Below are 20,077 nucleotides of genomic sequence, written 5' to 3' on the forward strand. Positions count from 1 at the left end.
GATGGAGGGGGCGAGATCTGAAAATAAATATAGTCCTGCTTTGTGGCATTTTACAAATGCTCTACAGTGAGGGAAAAAAGTATTTGATCCCCTGCTGATTTTGTACGTTTGCCCACTGACAAAGAAATGATCAGTCTATAATTTTAATGGTAGGTTTATTTGAACAGTGAGAGACAGAATAACAACAACAAAATCCAGAAAAACGCATGTCAAAAATGTTATAAATTGATTTGCATTTTAATGAGGGAAATAAGTATTTGACCCCTCTGCAAAACATGACTTAGTACTTGGTGGCAAAACCCTTGTTGGCAATCACAGAGGTCAGACGTTTCTTGTAGTTGGCCACCAGGTTTGCACACATCTCAGGAGGGATTTTGTCCCACTCCTCTTTGCAGATCTTCTCCAAGTCATTAAGGTTTCGAGGCTGACGTTTGGCAACTCGAACCTTCAGCTCCCTCCACAGATTTTCTATGGGATTACGGTCTGGAGACTGCCTAGGCCACTCCAGGACCTTAATGTGCTTTTTCTTGAGCCACTCCTTTGTTGCCTTGGCCGTGTGTTTTGGGTCATTGTCATGCTGGAATACCCATCCACGACCCATTTTCAATGCCCTGGCTGAGGGAAGGAGGTTCTCACCCAAGATTTGACGGTACATGGCCCCGTCCATCGTCCCTTTGATGCGGTGAAGTTGTCCTGTCCCCTTAGCAGAAAAACACCCCCAAAGCATAAGGTTTCCACCTCCATGTTTTATGGTGGGGATGGTGTTCTTGGGGTCATAGGCAGCATTCCTCCTCCTCCAAACACGGCGAGTTGAGTTGATGCCAAAGAGCTCGATTTTGGTCTCATCTGACCACAACACTTTCACCCAGTTCTCCTCTGAATCATTCAGATGTTCATTGGCAAACTTCAGACGGGCATGTACAGTGGGGAGAACAAGTATTTGATACACTGCCGATTTTGCAGGTTTTCCTACTTACAAAGCATGTAGAGGTCTGTAATTTTTATCATAGGTACACTTCAACTGTGAAAGACGGAATCTAAAACAAAAATCCAGAAAATCACATTGTATGATTTTTAAGTAATTCATTTGCATTTTATTGCATGACATAAGTATTTGATCACCTACCAACCAGTAAGAATTCCGGCTCTCACAGACCTGTTAGTTTTTCTTTAAGAAGCCCTCCTGTTCTCCACTCATTACCTGTATTAACTGCACCTGTTTGAACTCGTTACCTGTATAAAAGACACCTGTCCACACACTCAATCAAACAGACTCCAACCTCTCCACAATGGCCAAGACCAGAGAGCTGTGTAAGGACATCAGGGATAAAATTGTAGACCTGCTTAAGGCTGGGATGGGCTACAGGACAATAGGCAAGCAGCTTGGTGAGAAGGCAACAACTGTTGGCGCAATTATTAGAAAATGGAAGAAGTTCAAGATGACGGTCAATCACCCTCGGTCTGGGGCTCCATGCAAGATCTCACCTCGTGAGGCATCAATGATCGTGAGGAAGGTGAGGGATCAGCCCAGAACTACAAGGCAGGACCTGGTTAATGACCTGAAGAGAGCTGGGACCACAGTCTCAAAGAAAACCATTAGTAACACACTACGCCGTCATGGATTAAAATCCTGCAGCGCACGCAAGTTCCCCCTGCTCAAGCCAGCGCATGTCCAGGCCCGTCTGAAGTTTGCCAATGACCATCTGGATGATCCAGAGGAGGAATGGGAGAAGGTCATGTGGTCTGATGAGACAAAAATAGAGCTTTTTGGTCTAAACTCCACTCGCCGTATTTGGAGGAAGAAGAAGGATGAGTACAACCCCAAGAACACCATCCCAACCGTGAAGTATGGAGGTGGAAACATCATTCTTTGGGGATGCTTTTCTGCAAAGGGGACAGGACGACTGCACCGTATTGAGGGGAGGATGGATGGGGCCATGTATCGCGAGATCTTGGCCAACAACCTCCTTCCCTCAGTAAGAGCATTGAAGATGGGTCGTGGCTGGGTCTTCCAGCATGACAACGACCCGAAACACACAGCCAGGGCAACTAAGGAGTGGCTCCATAAGAAGCATCTCAAGGTCCTGGAGTGGCCTAGCCAGTCTCCAGACCTGAACCCAATAGAAAATCTTTGGAGGAAGCTGAAAGTCCGTATTGCCCAGCGACAGCCCCGAAACCTGAAGGATCTGGAGAAGGTCTGTATGGAGGAGTGGGCCAAAATCCCTGCGGCAGTGTGTGCAAACCTGGTCAAGACCTACAGGAAACGTATGATCTCTGTAATTGCAAACAAAGGTTTCTGTACCAAATATTAAGTTCTGCTTTTCTGATGTATCAAATACTTATGTCATGCAATAAAATGCAAATTAATTACTTAAAAATCATACAATGTGATTTTCTGGATTTTTGTTTTAGATTCCGCCTCTCACAGTTGAAGTGTACCTATGATAAAAATTACAGACCTCTACATGCTTTGTAAGTAGGAAAACCTGCAAAATCGGCAGTGTATCAAATACTTGTTCTCCCCACTGTAGATGTGCTTTCTTGAGCAGGGGGACCTTGCGGGCGCTGCAGGATTTCAGTCCTTTACGGCGTAGTGTTTTACCAATTGTTTTCTTGGTGATTATGGTCCCAGCTGCCTTGAGATCATTGACAAGATCCTCCCGTGTAGTTCTGGGCTGATTCCTCACCGTTCTCATTATCATTGCAACTCCACGAGGTGAGATCTTGCATGGAGCCCCAGGCCGAGGGAGATTGACAGTTATTTTGTGTTTCTTCCATTTGCGAATACTCGCACCAACTGTTGTCACCTTCTCACCAAGCTGCTTGGCGATGGTCTTGTAGCCTATTCCAGCCTTGTGTAGGTCTACAATCTTGTCCCTGACATCCTTGGAGAGCTCTTTGGTCTTGGCCATGGTGGAGAGTTTGGAATCTGATTGATTGATTGCTTCTGTGGACAGGTGTCTTTTGTACAGGTAACAAGCTGAGATTAGGAGCACTCCCTTTAAGAGTGTGCTCCTAATCTCAGCTCGTTACCTGTATAAAAGACACCTGGGAGCCAGAAATCTTTCTGATTGAGAGGGGTCAAATACTTATTTCCCTCATTAAAATGCAAATCAATTTATAACATTTTTGACATGCATTTTTCTGAATTTTTTTGTTGTTATTCTGTCTCTCACTGTTCAAATAAACCTACTATTAAAATTATAGACTGATCATTTCTTTGTCAGTAGGCAAACGTACAAAATCAGCAGGGGATCAAATACTTTTTTCCCTCACTGTATGTTATACTGATCGCACTATACATTTTTGTGCGTGTAGATATGGTTGTCCTTGTTCGATAGAGTCATTGGACATCATTCAACAATGCTCCTATCGGAGGTTTCATTGCTAAATATACAAGCTGACACATTTTTCCCAGTCTCTGAAAGACTACAACTTGTGTGGGGGCAATGCTTCAGGCTCTGGCCACATCCCACCCCCAAGGCAGTTTATTTTTAAAGGGAGGCGGACACTAATAACACAATCCTTCGGGCAAAACTGAAATGGCTTCAAGTGATTCCTCTCATCAACACGAATTAGACAATGGAGTATTTGTTTATGTTCTATTAGCTACATGGTGACATTCAACCTTACATGTTTCAACCTGAATATAGCGAAGAGGATTCGAAACAAAGAGTTGGATTTAGCTAGAAGCTCAGCTACAGCCAATGCCAGCACCAAGACGGCAGATGACAAATACAGTGGCTAGCTAACTAAGTTATTATTCCTGCAAGCAACCTAGCTAGCTAGCTTTATTTTATCTACTGAAACCCATATTGTGTATTGCTGGTGTCACGAGCTGATGTGGATGTGGTGTTGGAGTCAGGCGCAGGACACAGAAGCTTAGTCCAACAGACTTTACTAGTCAAAACACGACAATACAAAATAACGGGCCTCAACACAACGGAGGCGAGCGATTACGCATACTGTGCGTCAATACACAAAATACAAGGGATTACGCAAACAGTGCGTCAATACACGAGAGCAAATACAAATCACCAACGGACAGGCGGACAACAACACACAACTACAAACAAAACCAAAGGAAACTTATAGGTGACATAATCAATACGTGATATGGAACAGGTGCACTAATCAGACAAAACCAAACAAACATAGAGAACATCAAACGGTAGCAGCTAGTACTCCGGAGACGACGAAAGCCGAAGCCTGCCCGAACAAGGAGGAGGAGCAGTCTCGGGCGGAATTCGTGACAGCTGGCTAGCATTATTTTTCTGTTTGCTAACTTAGGTAGATAGGTAGGTAGCTAGGTAGTCTAGCTAGCTAAGTTGGCTAAAAAAAATACAGGTAGCCATATCTATGACTAAAAATAGAGGCGGTTTTGCAATCGGAGATCTATTGTATCTCAATTGTAGAACCTCTTCTCTTTTTAATTGTAGATATGGCTACTAAACAGCAAGTTACAATGTTACAACCAGCCACTTAAAGCTAGGTACAGTTGAAGTCGGAAGTTTACATACACTTAGGTTGGAGTCATTAAAATTCTTTTTTCAACCACTCCACAAATTTCTTGTTAACAAACTATAGTTTTGGCAGGTCGGTTAGGACATCTACTTTGTGCATGACACAAGTAATTTTTCCAACAATTATTTACAGACAGATTATTTCACTTATAATTCACTGTATCACAATTCCAGTGGGTCAGAAGTTTACATACACTAAGTTGACTGTGCCTTTAAGCAGCTTGGAAAATTCCAGAAAATGATGTCATGGCTTTAGAAGCTTCTGATAGGCTAAGTGACATCATTTGAGTCAATTGGAGGTGTACCTGTGGATGTATTTCAAGGCCTACCTTCAAACTCAGTTCCTCTTTGCTTGACATCATGGGAAAATCAAAAGAAATCAGCCAAGACCTCAGAAAAATAATTGTAGACCTCCACAAGTATGGTTCAGAAATTTCCGAATGCCTGAAGATACCGTGTTCATCTGTACAAACAATAGTACGCAAGTATAAACACCATGGGACCACGCAACCGTCATACCACTCAGGAAGGAGACGCGTTCTGTCTCCTAGAGATGAACGTACTTTGGTGTGAAAAGTGCAAATCAATCCCAGAACAACAGCAAAGGACCTTGTGAAGATGCTGGAGGAAACAGGTACAAAAGTAACTATATCCACAGTAAAACAAGCCCTATATCGACATAACCTGAAAGGCTGCTTAGCAAGGAATAAGCCACTGCTCCAAAACTGCCATAAAAAAGCCAGACTACGGTTTGCAACTGCACATGGGGACAAAGATTGTACTTTTTGGAGAAATGTCCTCTGGTCTGATGAAACAAAAATAGAACTCTTTGGCCATAATGACCATCGTTATGTTTGGAGGAAAAAAGGGGAGCGCTTGCAAGCAGAAGAACACCATCCCAACCGTGATGCACGGGGGTGGCAGCATCATGCTGTGGGGGTGCTTTGCTGCAGGAGGGACTGGTGCACTTCACAAAATAGATGGCATCATGAGGAAGGAAAATTATGTGGATACATTGAAGCAACATCTCAAGACATCAGTCAGGAAGTTAAAGATTGGTCGCAAATGGGTCTTCCAAATAGACAATGACCCCAAGTATACTTCCAAAGTTGTGGCAAAATGGCTTAAGGACAACAAAGTCAAGGTATTGGAGGGGCCATCACAAAGCCCTGACCTCAATCCTATAGAAAAAGTGTGGGTGTCACGCCCTGATCTTGAGAGCCCTGTTTTTCTCTAGTTGGTTTGGTCAGGGTGTGAATTCTAGATTTTGTATTTCTATGTTGGACGGGTGTGGTTCCCAATCAGAGGCAGCTGTCGATCGTTGTCTCTGATTGGGGATCATACTTATGCAGCCATTTTGCCTACCTTAGTTGTGGGATCTTGTTTCTGTTTTGGCTTGTGGTTTTGTAGCCTGAAGAACTTCACGGTCGTTTGTATTTTGTTGTGTTGATTCTGTATTCAGTTAATAAAGTAAAATGTTCGCATACCACGCTGCACCTTGGTCCGATCCGTCTATCAACAGAGCCAGGTTTCAGAGTAGAGCCAACTCTCCACACTCGCTGTAAGGAGCGTGGGACCGTTCAGGCACCCTGTTATGCGGTGATACGCACTGTGTCTCCAATGCGCATTCACAGCCCGGTGCGCTTGGTGCCCGCGCCACGCACTTGCCGGGCTAAAGTGAGCATCCAGCCAGGACGGGTTGTGCCTGCTCCTTGCACCAAACCAGTGGTGCGTGTCTCCAGCCAGGTACGGCCTGTGCCTGCTCCTCGCACCAGACCAGTGGTGCGTGTCCCCAGCCCGGTACGGCCCGTGCCTGCTCCTCGCACCAGACCAGTGGTGCATGTCCCCAGCCCGGAACGGCTCGTGCCTGCTCCTCGCACCAAACCAGTGGTGCGTGTCTCCAGTCCGGTACGGCCCGTGCCTGCTCCTCGCACCAAACCAATTAGTTTAAAAGGCAGAACACGCCCATCTAGGTCTGCATCTGAGAGATTTCTTCTCAATGCTACTTTGGAGGTTTCCAGACACTTAGATCATGGTCTTGACTTTCTCACAGTTTTCTCTCACATTTCATCTGAATAATTTACTTAAGACACTTAAGGAGGCTCATAGTGAGTGAATATTTGGATAGACATGCAAAGAATTGATCAGCTAGTAGCAATGCATGGACCAGGGTATCACTAAACTTAAACCACAGACATACCACCTTGAAGTAGTTCAGTGATTTTCATAATTATCTAGTTGTTACTTTGAGTAGACTTAGGCCTGCTGAAAATGACAATTTAGTTTATATTTAAATTCTAATCAAATTAAAACGTCCAGTGGTATTTTGTATTTTATTAGGATCCCCATTAGCTGTTCCAAAAACAGCAGCTACTCTTCCTGGGGTCCACACAAAACATGAAACATGACATAATATAGAACATGAATAGACAAGAACAGCTCAAGGACAGAACTACATACATTTATTTTTAAAGGCACACGTAGCCTACATATCAATACATACACACAAACTATCTAGGTCAAATAGGGGAGAGGCATTGTGCCTTGAGGTGTTGCTTTATTTGTTTTTTGAAACCAGGTTTGCTGAAAATTTGAGCAATATGAGATGGAACAGAGTTCCATGCAATAATGGCTCTATATAATACTGTAAGTTTTCTTGAATTTGTTCTGGATTTGGGGACTGTGAAAAGACCCCTGGTGGCATGTCTGGTGGGGTAAATGTGTGTGTCAGAGCTGTGTGTAAGTTGACTATGTAAACAATTTGGGAATTTCATCAGTGTACTGTACATCAGTGAACGTCCTGTGTGGGTTTGGTGCATTGTGCGCTCATGCAACAGAACGACACATGATGTACAGTACAGGCTCATACCTCTGTCATCAATCAGCAGCTCAAGTACTTGTGAAGAAGTTACTGGTCGCGTCCCAAATGGCACCCTATTCCATATATAGTGTACTACTTTTGACCAGGGCCTATAGGCCTACATAGGGAATAGGGAACATCTGGGGCGCATACACTGTCTTTATCAGCTGAGAAGGGTCTGGTTTGGAGGGGATCCACATTATCAGTAGTGTTGCTTGGCTTTGGCCCTGCTCTGAATGCATTCCACAACCACTCTGGCCAGCAGAACTTAGAGAGATTGGCACAAATTAAAACAAGGATCTACCAACTCTATCAAGACCAGGCTTGACCAGTTGGCAGGGCTTTACACAAGCATTCTGGGAACTCTGAAAGCTGTTTTAATTAGATGGTTGTTGTTATACCGAATGGCTGTACTTCACGCTTGGTTTTAAAGAGACGGCACAGAAACCAAAGTAAGGGAGTCAGACGGAGTCAGTATAAACCATTTGCAAAAAGAAACAGACTTACTACTGTGTTTGGGCCCTGTAAAAAACAACAACATTTTACATCTTTCTTATCTGTTTTCTTTGTTAGTATTTTCTTAAACTCTGATCATGACCTTGACCCTCTTGTTCTCATTTCCTTAAGACTCAGAGACTTCCGGCAGTAAGGGTTTTACAGTAAAAACATGACATAAACTGTGCCCTCTCTGTCTGACTTTGGTATGCTGTATTGTCATATCCGTATTTTTGAGTATTTATTAGGATCCCCATTAGCTGCAGCCAAAAGCTGCACTCTCGATCCACGATATGGCAGGAGATGTAAAGCCATAACACATACATTTACATTTTAGTCATTTAGCAGACTCTCTTATCCAGAGCGACTTACAGTTAGTGAATACATATATATATATTTTTTATACTGGCCCCCGTGGGAATCGAACCCACAACCCTGGCGTTGCAAACGCCATGCTCTATCAACTGAGCTACATCCCTGCCGGCCATTCCCTCCCCTACCCTGGACGACGCTGGGCAAATTGTGCGCCGCCCATGAGTCTCCCGGTCGTGGCCGGCTGCGACAGAGCCTGGATTCGAACCAGGATCTCTAGTGGCACAGTTAGCACTGCGATACAGTGCCTTAGACCACTGCGCCACTCAGGAATACACGAGTACACTGCATTTGGAAAGTATTCAGACCCCTTGACTTTTTCCACATTTTGTTACGTTACAGCCTTAATCTAAAATGGATGAAATTGTTTTTTCCCTCATCAATATACACAAAATACCCTATAATGACAAAGCAAAAACCGTTTTTTAGAAAATTATAAATAAAGAAAATACTGAAATATCATTATTCAGACCCTTTACTCAGTACTTTATTGAAACACCTTAGGCAGTGATTACAGACTCGAGTCTTCTTGGGTATGACGCTACAACTTGGCACACCTGTATTTGGGGAGTTTGTCCCATTCTTCTCTGCAGATCCTCTTAAGCACTGTAAGGTTGGATGGGGAGCGTCGCTGCACAACTATTTTCAGGTCTCTCCAGATGTTCGATCAGGTTCAAGTCCAGGCTCTGACTGGGCCACTCCTGCTTTGTCTTGGCTGTGTGCTTAGGGTCGTTGTCCTGTTGGAAGGTGAACCTTCGCCCCAGTCTGAGGTCCTGAGCGCTCTGGAGCAGGTTTTCATGAAGGATCTCTCTGTACTTTGCTCTGTTCATCTTTGCCTCGATCCTGACTAGTCTCCCAGTCCCTGCTGCTGAAAAACATCCTCACAGCATGATGCTGCCACCACCATGCTTCACCGTAGGGATGGTGCTAGGTTTCCTCCAGATGTGACGCTTGGCATTCAGGCCAAAGAGTTCAATCTTGGTTTCATCAGACCAGAGAATCTTGTTTCTCATGGTCTGAAAGTCTTTAGGTGCCTTTTGAGACCTTATATAAACAGGTGTGTGCCTTTCCAAATCATGTCCAATCAATTGAATTTACCACAGGTGGACTCCAATCAAGTTTTAGATTCATCTCAAGGATGATTAATGGAAACAGGATTCACCTGATCTCAATTCCAAGTCTGATAGCAAAGTGTCTGAATACTTATGTAAATAAGGTATTTCTGGGGGTTTTTTTATCCTAAAAACCTGTTTTCGCTTTGTCATTATGGGGTATTGTGTGTAGATTGATGGAAAAAAAATAATGTAATCAATTTTAGAATAAGCCTGTAATGTAACAAAATGTGGAAAAAGTCAAGGGGTCTGAATACTTTCTGAATTCACTGTATGTTTTTTCAGTAGCAGACTATGATCGATAATGTAAAAAGCTGCACTGAAGTCTAACAAAACAGTTCCCACAATTTCTTTCAGTCAATCAACCTTCATTTGTGTTAGTGCCGTACATGTTGAGTGCCCTTCCCTATAAGCGTGCTGAAAGTCAGTTGTTAATTTGTTTACTGTGAAATAGCATTATAAATGGTCAAACACCATTTCTTCCAAAGGTTTACTAAGGGTCGGTAGCAGGCTGATTTAGTTAGTTATGCATGGATATGAAGGTTCAGCGTTTGTTGGTGGCATGTCCTGCCTAAGTTTACTAATCTTGGCAATGAAAAAGTCATTAAATCAGTGGGTTTTGTGATGAATGAGCCATCTGATTCAATGAAGGATGGAGCTGAGTTCACCTTTTTGCCCAACATTTCCTTTATAGAGCTGTGAGCTGTGTCTTGTGTGTCTGAAACCATATGAGTTCATACTCCATTATCTCTATGTTGATACTCAGATTCTCTGACTGGAACACTATGTGTTGAGAGGCCCCTACTTTCCTCTCATCGTCACTGCAGTGTGACTTCCTTTCATGGATATGTGAATCTCTGGTGGAGTTGAAAGAGAGACCCCTCCTTACCTCGATGACTCACCCAGGAAACAATGCCCCCTCCCAGCGCTGAGGTGGGTGTGTTGGGCTGGTGTCACTGAATGCAGGACAGATGGGCTTCCTTCCCGTTGGGACAGGTCTGCCTCACCGGACATTTTATGATTTGTAAATAATTAGTACATGTTAGTGCATTTGTCTCCCTGTATTGTAACATGGACACATTTGTTTAAGGTAATGTCATGACAGATACTCACCATTGCATACGATCACTCACACTGTCATGGGCATGGCATTATCCAAGTATAGGCCTATTCTAGAAGATTAGACTGCACTCAATCAGTGACGGATTAAATAATCAATTGGATCAGCTAGAAAACAGATTGAGACAAAATAATATGAGAATATTATCCTTATCGGAGGATGAGGAAAAAGGGGACCTTTCCAGCTACGTGATCAAGCTGATATCGGAGGAGCTTGGCGTGGATGTGTCGACGGAGGATCTGGACCGATGCCATCGGATCGGCGTGAATCAGAAGAATGCTAAATACCCTTGCATTGGGAATCTTTAATGTAAAGAACTATCAGACCAAAGTCAACATTCTGAGGGGGAAAGGAGATCAAGGTCCATGGCCAGTCCATTTGATTTTTCCAGGACCTGTCTGCTAGACTGAGGAAAAAACGCCAGCAATTAATTACGATCAGACAGTCGCTGGAGGAAAAAGGAATAAAGTCTCAACTCAACAGTACTGTGGGCATGGAAGGGAACACAGAGAATGGAGTTCACAAGTGCCTATAAAGCCCTGAACAGGCTGCAGCAAACCTTTCCAGTTGAAAGATTGCTCAATGCCCTGAGGAGAGGCAGAAGCGGAAAAAACAGATATGCACACTAGGCTACATACAGTGATGCCCAAGACCAGTTTACCGTAAATTGAGACAATATTCCTTCCCCCTCCCCCCAATACAATTTAGACTCTATTGTCCCCAAGTAACTGTTCTTCTCCAGGAAGTAACGATAGAATAAGACAATGCCAGTGAGATACATGGACACTGGAAAGACAATATAAAAGAGGAACTATAGCATGTAAGTCAATAATTGTCAATAATTGTTCTATGGATGTGTGTGTGTGTGGGTGAGAGTGTGAGAGTGGGTGTATGTGTGGGTATGTGTCTGTGCATATGAATGGGAAAGTGAGGGAGGGTGAATGTGGATGTGTGTGGGAGGGAGGGCGGGAGAGAGTGGGTGTGCAGAGGCATGGGGTGTATGTTGTGTGTAAATGAAGGAGAATGGATGAGTGGGTGGATGTATAGAGGGGTGTAGAGGTGTATGAGAAGAGGGGAGGGGGGGAAGACAGAGGTGGGGATAAACTGGGCTTGGGTGGGTAAGGGAGGGCAAGGAGGGGAGGTGGTGATAAGCTTGGCTTGGGGGGTGCAATGGTGGGTAAGGATATGAGGGTGGGACAAGCTTGGCTTTGGGGGGGCAAAGGGGAGTAAAGATGGGAGGTGGGGATAAGCTTGGCTTGGTCGGGGTAAAGGGGTGGGGAACAGGGAGGGGGTGGTGGAGAGGGATGGATTTGGTTTGGGAGAGAGAGAAGGAAGGAAGGAAGGACTTCATTATACTTCAATGTAATTGTTTTTCTTTTCTTTTTTATGACTTGTAAACCCGTGGTAAAATGAATTAGAGTTCTGGACAGATTAGGAAAGGATGTTAAATCATTATTATTCATTGTTTATCATTACAATTAAGATGTAATGGTGGTTATTGGTGAGAATGGAGAGGGGCTATATCCGGGGGATTGGGATGGGGTGACTGGGAGGGCATCAGACACTTCTCTGAGGTGTGCGTGAGGCCCCCACTCATCCCATTTCAGTCTCTCGGAGGACCCACTCACCCCAAGCAGAACCCCACTAGCCACTATACTTTAATTTAATTTATAAGGTAATACAAACCAACCACAGTATTTAAGTAGCAGTCTTTCTTTACATTTTTACATTTTAGTCATTTAGCAGACACTCTTATCCAGAGCGACTTACAGTTAGTGAGTGCATACATTATTTTATTTTTTCATACCCCCTTGGGAAACGAACCCACAACCCTGGCATTGCAAGCGCCATGCTCTACCAACTGAGCTACACAGGGCCAAAAGTATGTACAATGTACAGTTGAAGTCGGAAGTTTACATACACTTAGGTTGGAGTCATTAAAACTCGTTTTTCAACCACTCCACAATTTTCTTGTTAACAAACTATCGTTTTTGCAAGTAGGTTAGGACATCTACTTTGTGCATGACACAAGTAATTTTTCCAACAATTGTTTACAGACAGATTATTTCAATTATAATTCACTGTATCACAATTCCAGTGGGTCAGAAGTTTACATGCACTAAATTGACTGCTTCTGATAGGCTAAGTGACATCATTTGAGTCAATTGGAGGTGTACCTGTGGATGTATTTCAAGGCCTACCTTCAAACTCAGTTCCTCTTTGCTTGACATCATGGGAAAATCAAAAGAAATCAGCTAAGACCTCAGAAAAAAATGGTAGACCTCCACAAGTCTGGTTCATCCTTGGGAGCAATTTCCAAACGTCTGAAGGTACCACGTTCATCTGTACAAACAATAGTACGCAAGTATAAACACCATGGGACCACGCAACCGTCATACCGCTCATGAAGTAGACGCGTTCTGTCTCCTAGAGATTAACGTACTTTGGTGCAAAAAGTGCAAATCTATCCCAGAACAACAGCAAAGGACCTTGTGAAGATGCTGGAGGAAACAGGTACAACAGTCTCTATATCCACAGTAAAACGAGTCCTATATCGACATAACCTGAAAGGCCACTCAGCAAGGAAGAAGCCACTGCTCTAAAACCGCCATATAAAAGCCAGACTACAGTTTGCAACTGCACATGGGGACAAAGATCGTACTTTTTGGAGAAATGTCCTCTGGTCTGATGAAACAAAAATAGAACTGTTCGGCCATAATGACCATTGTTATGTTTGGAGGAAAAAGGGGGTTGCTTGCAAGCCGAAGAACACCATCCCAACCGTGAAGCACAGGGGTGGCAGCATCATGCTGTGGGGGTGCTTTGCTGCAGGAGGGACTGGTGCACTTCACAAAATAGATGGCATCATGAGGAAGGAAAATGATGTGGATATATTGAAGCAACATCTGAAGACATCAGTCAGGAAGTTAAAGCTTGGTCGCAAATGATCTTCCAAATGGACAATGACCCCAAGCATACTTCCAAAGTTGTGGCAAAATGGCTTAAGGACAACAAAGTCAAGGTATTGGAGTGGCCATCACAAAGCCCTGACCTCAACCCAAGTTAAACAATTTAAAGGCAATGCTACCAAATACTAATTGAGTGTATGTAAACTTCTGACCCAATGGGAATGTGATGAAATAAATAAAAGCTGAAATAAATCATTCTCTCTACTATTATTCTGACATTTCACATTCTTATGTAAACATCCGACTTCAACTGTATATATACAGTGAGGGAAAAAAGTATTTGATCCCCTGCTGATTTTGTATGTTTGCCCACTGACAAAGAAATGATCAGTCTATAATTTTAATGGTAGGTTTATTTGAACAGTGAGAGACAGAATAACAACAAAGAAATCCAGAAAAACGCATCTCAAAAATGTTATAAATTGATTTGCATTTTAATGAGGGAAATAAGTATTTGACACCCCCTCTCAATCAGAAAGATTTCTGGATCCCAGGTGTCTTTTATACAGGTAACGAGCTGAGATTAGGAGCACACTCTTAAAGGGAGTGCCCCCACTCTTCAACAATGTCTCATATCAAAGATAAACACATTACCACAAATTAATGATAAGACTTTATTATGAAAATGCCATTAAAATCAAACAGAGTACCATAATATGACCAGATTCCACAGTTTTGGTTTGATTATTTTACATCATGTTCTGTCATCTAACTGTTTGGTATTAATATATATTAAAGATCTCCAGACAATGCTCATGCAAAACAATTTAGTTTAAACATATAAACTATCTACTGAGACCTTTAAAGCATGAATATATTTTCTATATGGCAAAATGTGTAGAATTGTAGGAAATTAACTTAAAACTTCTCTCTACCGTCTCCACTAAAATGTTTTGCCGCGAGGTGGGAGGCTTCCCACAACCGAATCTCGCTTAGGGCCCCCAAAAGACTGGGATGAACCCAGTGATCACTCCGATCCGATACTCTGGAGAAGAATGTATAATGGCCAACATGAATTATCGAGTTACAGAATATATTAAAACAGGAACAAATGTCCTTAATGAACACAACTTGTCAAAAAGATCAAGGCTTTCCCGTGAGGCAGAAATGTATACTAGAGAATAAAAGACACCAACCCTGCTACAGTACACCTCAGTAGTACTATTTATCACGATAATATATACGTATACCACTTAGCAGATGCTTTAATCCAAAGCCACTTCCAGTATAGTGACAGTGAGTGCATACATTTTTAGTATGTGTATGTGATCCCTGCGGGACTTGAACCCATGACCTTGGCATTGCTAGTATCCTTACCTTCAAATAAATACTTTCCGTCGCCCGGTGAGCACTGTCTTTGACTGAGCTCTCCCAGCTGTTTGTCTGTGCTGCGGGAGGGGATGTAGGCCTGCACGTTGAAGCAGTAACTCACCCCAGGATCTACATCCCCCTCTTCTAGCTCTATCTCACTGCTTGCAGAGATCTTTGTTTTCTAGAGGGAGAATTACATAAAGAAGGGGTTATATTATGTCTTTTCTTATGTATTTAATTTGTATAACTTGTTCATTACTGTTTTACTATCATAAAACAATCATATATTCATAACACACATAGAGAGATTTCCCATGCAATATAATCAGAAGTAAGATTGGCCAAACTCATATCATCCACTTAATGCATTTAATTTACACTGAACAAAAACAAAAATATGAACGCAACATGCAACAATTTCAAAGATTTTACTGAGTTACAGTTCATTTAAGGAAATCAGTCAATTGAAATAAATTAATTAGGTCCTTATCTATGGATTTCACATGACTGGGAATACAGATATGCATCTGTTGGTCACAGATACCTTAAAAAAAAGGTAGCGGCATGGATCAGAAAAACAGTCAGTATCTGGTGTGACCATCATTTGCCTCATGCTGCATGACACATCTCCTTCGCATAGAGTTGATCAGGCTGTTGACTGTGGCCTGTTGATCAGGCTGTTGATGTTGTTCCACTCCTCTTCAATGTCTGTGCGAAGTTGGTGGATATTGGCAGGAACTGGAACATGCTGTCGTACACGGCTATCCAGAGCATCCCAAACATGCTCAATGAGTGACATGGCTGGTGAGAATGCAGGCCATGAAAGAACTGGGACATTTTCAGCTTCCAGGAATTTTGTACAGCTCCTTGCGACATGGGGCCGTGCAAAATCATCCTGAAACATGAGGCGATGGCGGCTGATGAATGGCACGACAATAGGTCTCAGGATTTCGTCACCGTATCTCTGTGCATTCAAATTGCCATCGATAAAATACATTTGTGCTTGTTGTCCGTAGCTTATACATGCCCATACCATAACTCCACCGCCACCATGGGGCACTCTTGTTCACAATGTTGATATCAGCAAACCACTCGCCCACACAACGCCATCTGCCCGGTACAGTTGAAACCGGGATTCATCCGTGAAGAGCACACTTCTCCAGCATGCAAGTGGCCATCGAAGGTGAGCATTTGCCCTCTGAAGTCGGTTACGACACCGAACTGCAGTCAGGTCAAGACTCTGGTGAGGACGACGAGCACGCAGATGAGGTTCCTTGAGACAGTTTCTGACAGTTTGTGCAGAAATTCTTCAGTTGTTCAAACCCACAGTTTCATCAGCTCTCTGGGTGGCTCATCTCAGATCATCCTACAGGTGAAGAAGCCGGATGTGGAGGTCCTGGACTGGCGTGGTTACACGTGGTCTGCGGTTGTGAGGCCAGTTGGACGTACTACCAAATTCTCTAAAACAGCTCTGGCAACAGCTCTGGCAACAGCTCTGGTGGACATTCCTGCAGTCAGCATGACAATTTAATGCTCCCTCAAAACTTGAGACATCTGCGGCATTGCGTTGTGTGACAAAACTTCACATTTTAGAGTGGCCATTTATTGTCTCCAGCACAAGGTGCACCTGTGTAATGATCATGCTGTATAATCAGCTTCTTGATATGCCACTCCTGTCAGATGGATGAGTTATCTTGGCAAAGGAGAAATGCTAACAAACAGGGATGTAAAGAAATGTGTGCACAAAAATTTGAGAGAAATATGCTTTTTTGCGTATGGAACATTTATGGGATCTTTTATTTCAGCTCATCAAACATGGGACCAACACTTTACATGTTACTTTTATATTTTTGTTCAGCATAATTAAATTCCTTGACTTGCTCCTTTAAGGAGCCTACATCATTGACAAATGTCCTCTATGTCATTTGCTTCGACCCCAGGCCCTACAGTACTTTTAGGAAAGTGTAGGGCTGCCATTTTTATTACCCTCCCCTTTGAGCTTACCTTTCCCGTGCTTGTTGCTTTCCCGAAGGTGACTTTGTACTGCAGCTCATCAGCAAAGACATCCCGGATGGTTCTCTGTTGGTTCTGCTCATTGAACAGGGCTGTGGGAGGGTCTTCTACATACAGGGTGATCTTCTTCTTGTCTTTGCTCACCTCAATCTTGAACTCAGGTCTGCCTATAAGCGCTGGAAGGGAAATAACACGAGAGGTTGACATGCTTGCTTGTCACACCTGGCGCCACTTGGTGACACTGGCATGCAGTTGGAATAGAAAACAAAGAAAGTCTTCTTTCTCCCAGTGATTTATGGAATGACCAACATTTCAACACTGGCATGCAGAAAATGTGCCCTGATACATGGCTGTTGATTCCTATGGCACCACAGGTGTCAACAGCCATGTATCAGGGCATGCGGAAAATGTGTCATTGTATGGTGGGGTACCTACTGTCATTGTAAGGGGTGAACCTCTCCGACCTTGTGTGGGGGAACTCTATGAGGTCAGAGTTCACACCAAGTAGGGGTTTTGAGAGGACATCAGCGGAGTATATGGCCTTCAGGTCCCCGAGAGAGTTGGACAGGTCACACTCTGTCGCCATAGTCCTGATACAGTGTTGGTTCTTCTCTCTGTTCTGACCAATTCTGAAATAAAGAAGATATTTATGTTTGAGTCACAACATCATTCTGATACTGTTAGCGTTCCTCTCTCTGTTCTGGCCAACACTGAAATAGACATAATGGTAGGTTTCAGTCAAAGGATTATTATTATCTTCAAACATGTTTTTTTGTTGCATTTAGGTCGTTCATTGGGTCTGGATTGGAATCTTAGTTCAACAATAAGAAAAGTACCAAATGTTAATCTTTGACTTGCAGGCCTCTGCACCACATATCACACACATTGCACTTCACTAAAACAAAGATTTGTATTCTTTATTTTTTCAGCTCCAAAACCCCTTGATCTATTTGCCAGTACACTGCAAATTGGCCAGTGTTGAATTTTCAGTAACATTTCTAGTGTTGATTCAGGAGTTAAAGTGGTGTAAAAGAACACTCGGTAGTGTAAAAGAACCCCCAGTATTGGTGTTAATAACCAGAGTTATTGTTTTACACTGTGGACATTAAAACAGTCCCATCAAATCCACACCCATCTCTTTCATATTTCCCAGCATGCTCTACTGCAGGTAGATTTTTTAGGATTGTTTTTAATATCTGTGTTTTTGCATGTAGCCTACATTGATTGATTGATTAATCTTATGCTACACAAAGATAAATAACACATTTTTCTAAACTAATCCAATCAGTTAGTAAGATGTATTGCACCCATTACTGAAATGGTTGTTCCCATTTAAATGGTTTAAGTAGTGTTTTTTTTAATCAAGTTTACTAACCCTGCCAATTAATTCTGAATGCAGGTTGCAGGTGAATAAAAAAATCTAACGTGGATGTCCTAACTCTGGCTGCATTGCAATAGCAATTCCACATTCCTTTACAAGCCAGCATAATGTGACTTGCAGGCCTGATGTGGCATTTTAACCAGGAGTTTTGTAACACCACTGTGTTAGAGTAAAAAAGGGCCATCAACTAGACCAATAAGTAAGGCCTTATGATATACAGTATGTAATGTATTGTCACAGAGTTTAATTTTAATGATAACATTCGCCTAGGAACTCACTTGTTGAAAGCCACAGGACTTTAAATGGAATGAATTCAGCAACTAACAAATACAGTCAAGGGTGTTAACTCTACAATTTACTCAAAAATAAAATGAACCCTGGGAAATATGCAAATTAGGCGTTTTCTGTGTATAATTCTGAAAACTCTTTTGGCAGATCAATAGTGTAGTCTGACCGCATCAGTTCTGCCCTCCTACTGCCTTCCAACACATCACCCTGACTCTTCAGGGTCAGAGACTGAGTCTGGGAATAGGTTAGTGCAGACCTCCCACGATAACTTTCATGCGTCAGTGTGTAGCGGTAGGACAGAGTCGGGCGCAGGACACAGAACTTAGTCAACGACGTACTTTACTTGTCACAAGTAAATAAACATATCTTCCACGCAGGGAAGAAAATACCGACTCGCATGTCAATGACAACGAACATTCACGCACAACACCATGCGGGAACCAGAGGGTAAAATAGGGAAACAAATTATTGTAATTGGAACCAGGTGTGTGCAATATAGACAAAACAAGTAGAACACAGAAACATAGATCGGTGGCAGCTAGTACTCCGGTGACGACGAACGCCAAAGCCTGCCCGAGCAAGGAGGATGAGCAGTCTCGGCTGAATTCGTGACAATAACGTGGTTATAGGCAACATATTTTTAATATTTCATTGTTATCTCTTCCTGTAAGTGCAAAAACCAGTAATCAGTATGTAAATTAATTACTTACACAGAATATTCAACGGTGTATGAAAAGTTGGAAGGTTCAGGATCCCACATAAGCAGTGTTTTGAAGTTGATCGACAACCAGGAAACATTCTGTGCCTTGGGATAGTTCCCTACAAGAAGAGCAAGATCAGTTAACTACATGTAATGTTAGACATTGAGTGAAAGGTAAATAATTAGGGACAGTGTGCCTTTTCATAAGAGGGTCACAGGGTACATTGCCTGTACTGTAAACCAGGCTGGTCCCAAGAAGTTGGCAACAAAACATTTGGACATTATGGCTTTTAAATAATGCAGTAGGCCGATATGCATAAGTATTTTATTTATCCATACTATTTGTCTAGTGTACAGCTTTTAGGATTGTAGGCTATATTTTATTTGCCACTTGACTCACCTGAAACACAGTTTGTAAAGAAGAGTACAGTACACAATGTCATAAAAAACATTTTCCTTTCCATTTTCATCATTTTATATTCCAACAGGTCAGTATAAAAACAGTAATCCGATCGGATTGATCCGTGTACGGTTATTTTAAGCAATATCCGACCTTAAACAACGAAGACGGATAATAATTTCGACTGCATGAATTCATTTTTCTAATGTCGTCTAGAAGATTGAATTAATGAACAGAGACAGTGTGGGCGTAGAGAGGAGGGTCTGCTACAGGATACGTGTTCTAGCGGTTTCAAAGTAAAAGCTATGTGACTATCTGACGTTACCTGACCATCGCTCCATCTAGCTAGCTTCTATAGGTTAGTTATAATAAGGGCCACCAACAAGTAACGTTAGTAAGTTATCTAGCTAACTAGCTAGCTGCCTTCAATGATTGATGGCTTTCCTGACAGACAAGACAGGGAGTGTGCGTGCGCGCTCTATCTGTGTATACACTGTCCAAGGATCGTTCAAGACTATTCAGCCCCAGCTGAC

At 42.7% G+C, this 20,077-nt stretch overlaps 1 pseudogene across 1 annotated transcript; it reads right to left on the reverse strand.

Moving 5' to 3' along the window:
- Positions 1-13,786: 13,786 nt before the first annotated feature.
- LOC311109005 (tissue factor-like) lies at positions 13,787-19,781 on the reverse strand (annotated as a pseudogene). Its single transcript has 6 exons — positions 19,545-19,781; positions 19,155-19,263; positions 17,211-17,404; positions 16,767-16,951; positions 14,769-14,943; positions 13,787-14,436 (listed from the first exon to the last, which is right to left on the reverse strand). The product of its transcript is annotated as a tissue factor-like (transcript).
- Between the last annotated feature and the right edge of the window lie 296 nt (positions 19,782-20,077).

The sequence above is a fragment of the Coregonus lavaretus genome, assembly GCF_964263955.1.
Source record: "Coregonus lavaretus genome assembly, chromosome: 34".
Classification (NCBI taxonomy): Eukaryota; Metazoa; Chordata; class Actinopteri; order Salmoniformes; family Salmonidae; genus Coregonus; species Coregonus lavaretus.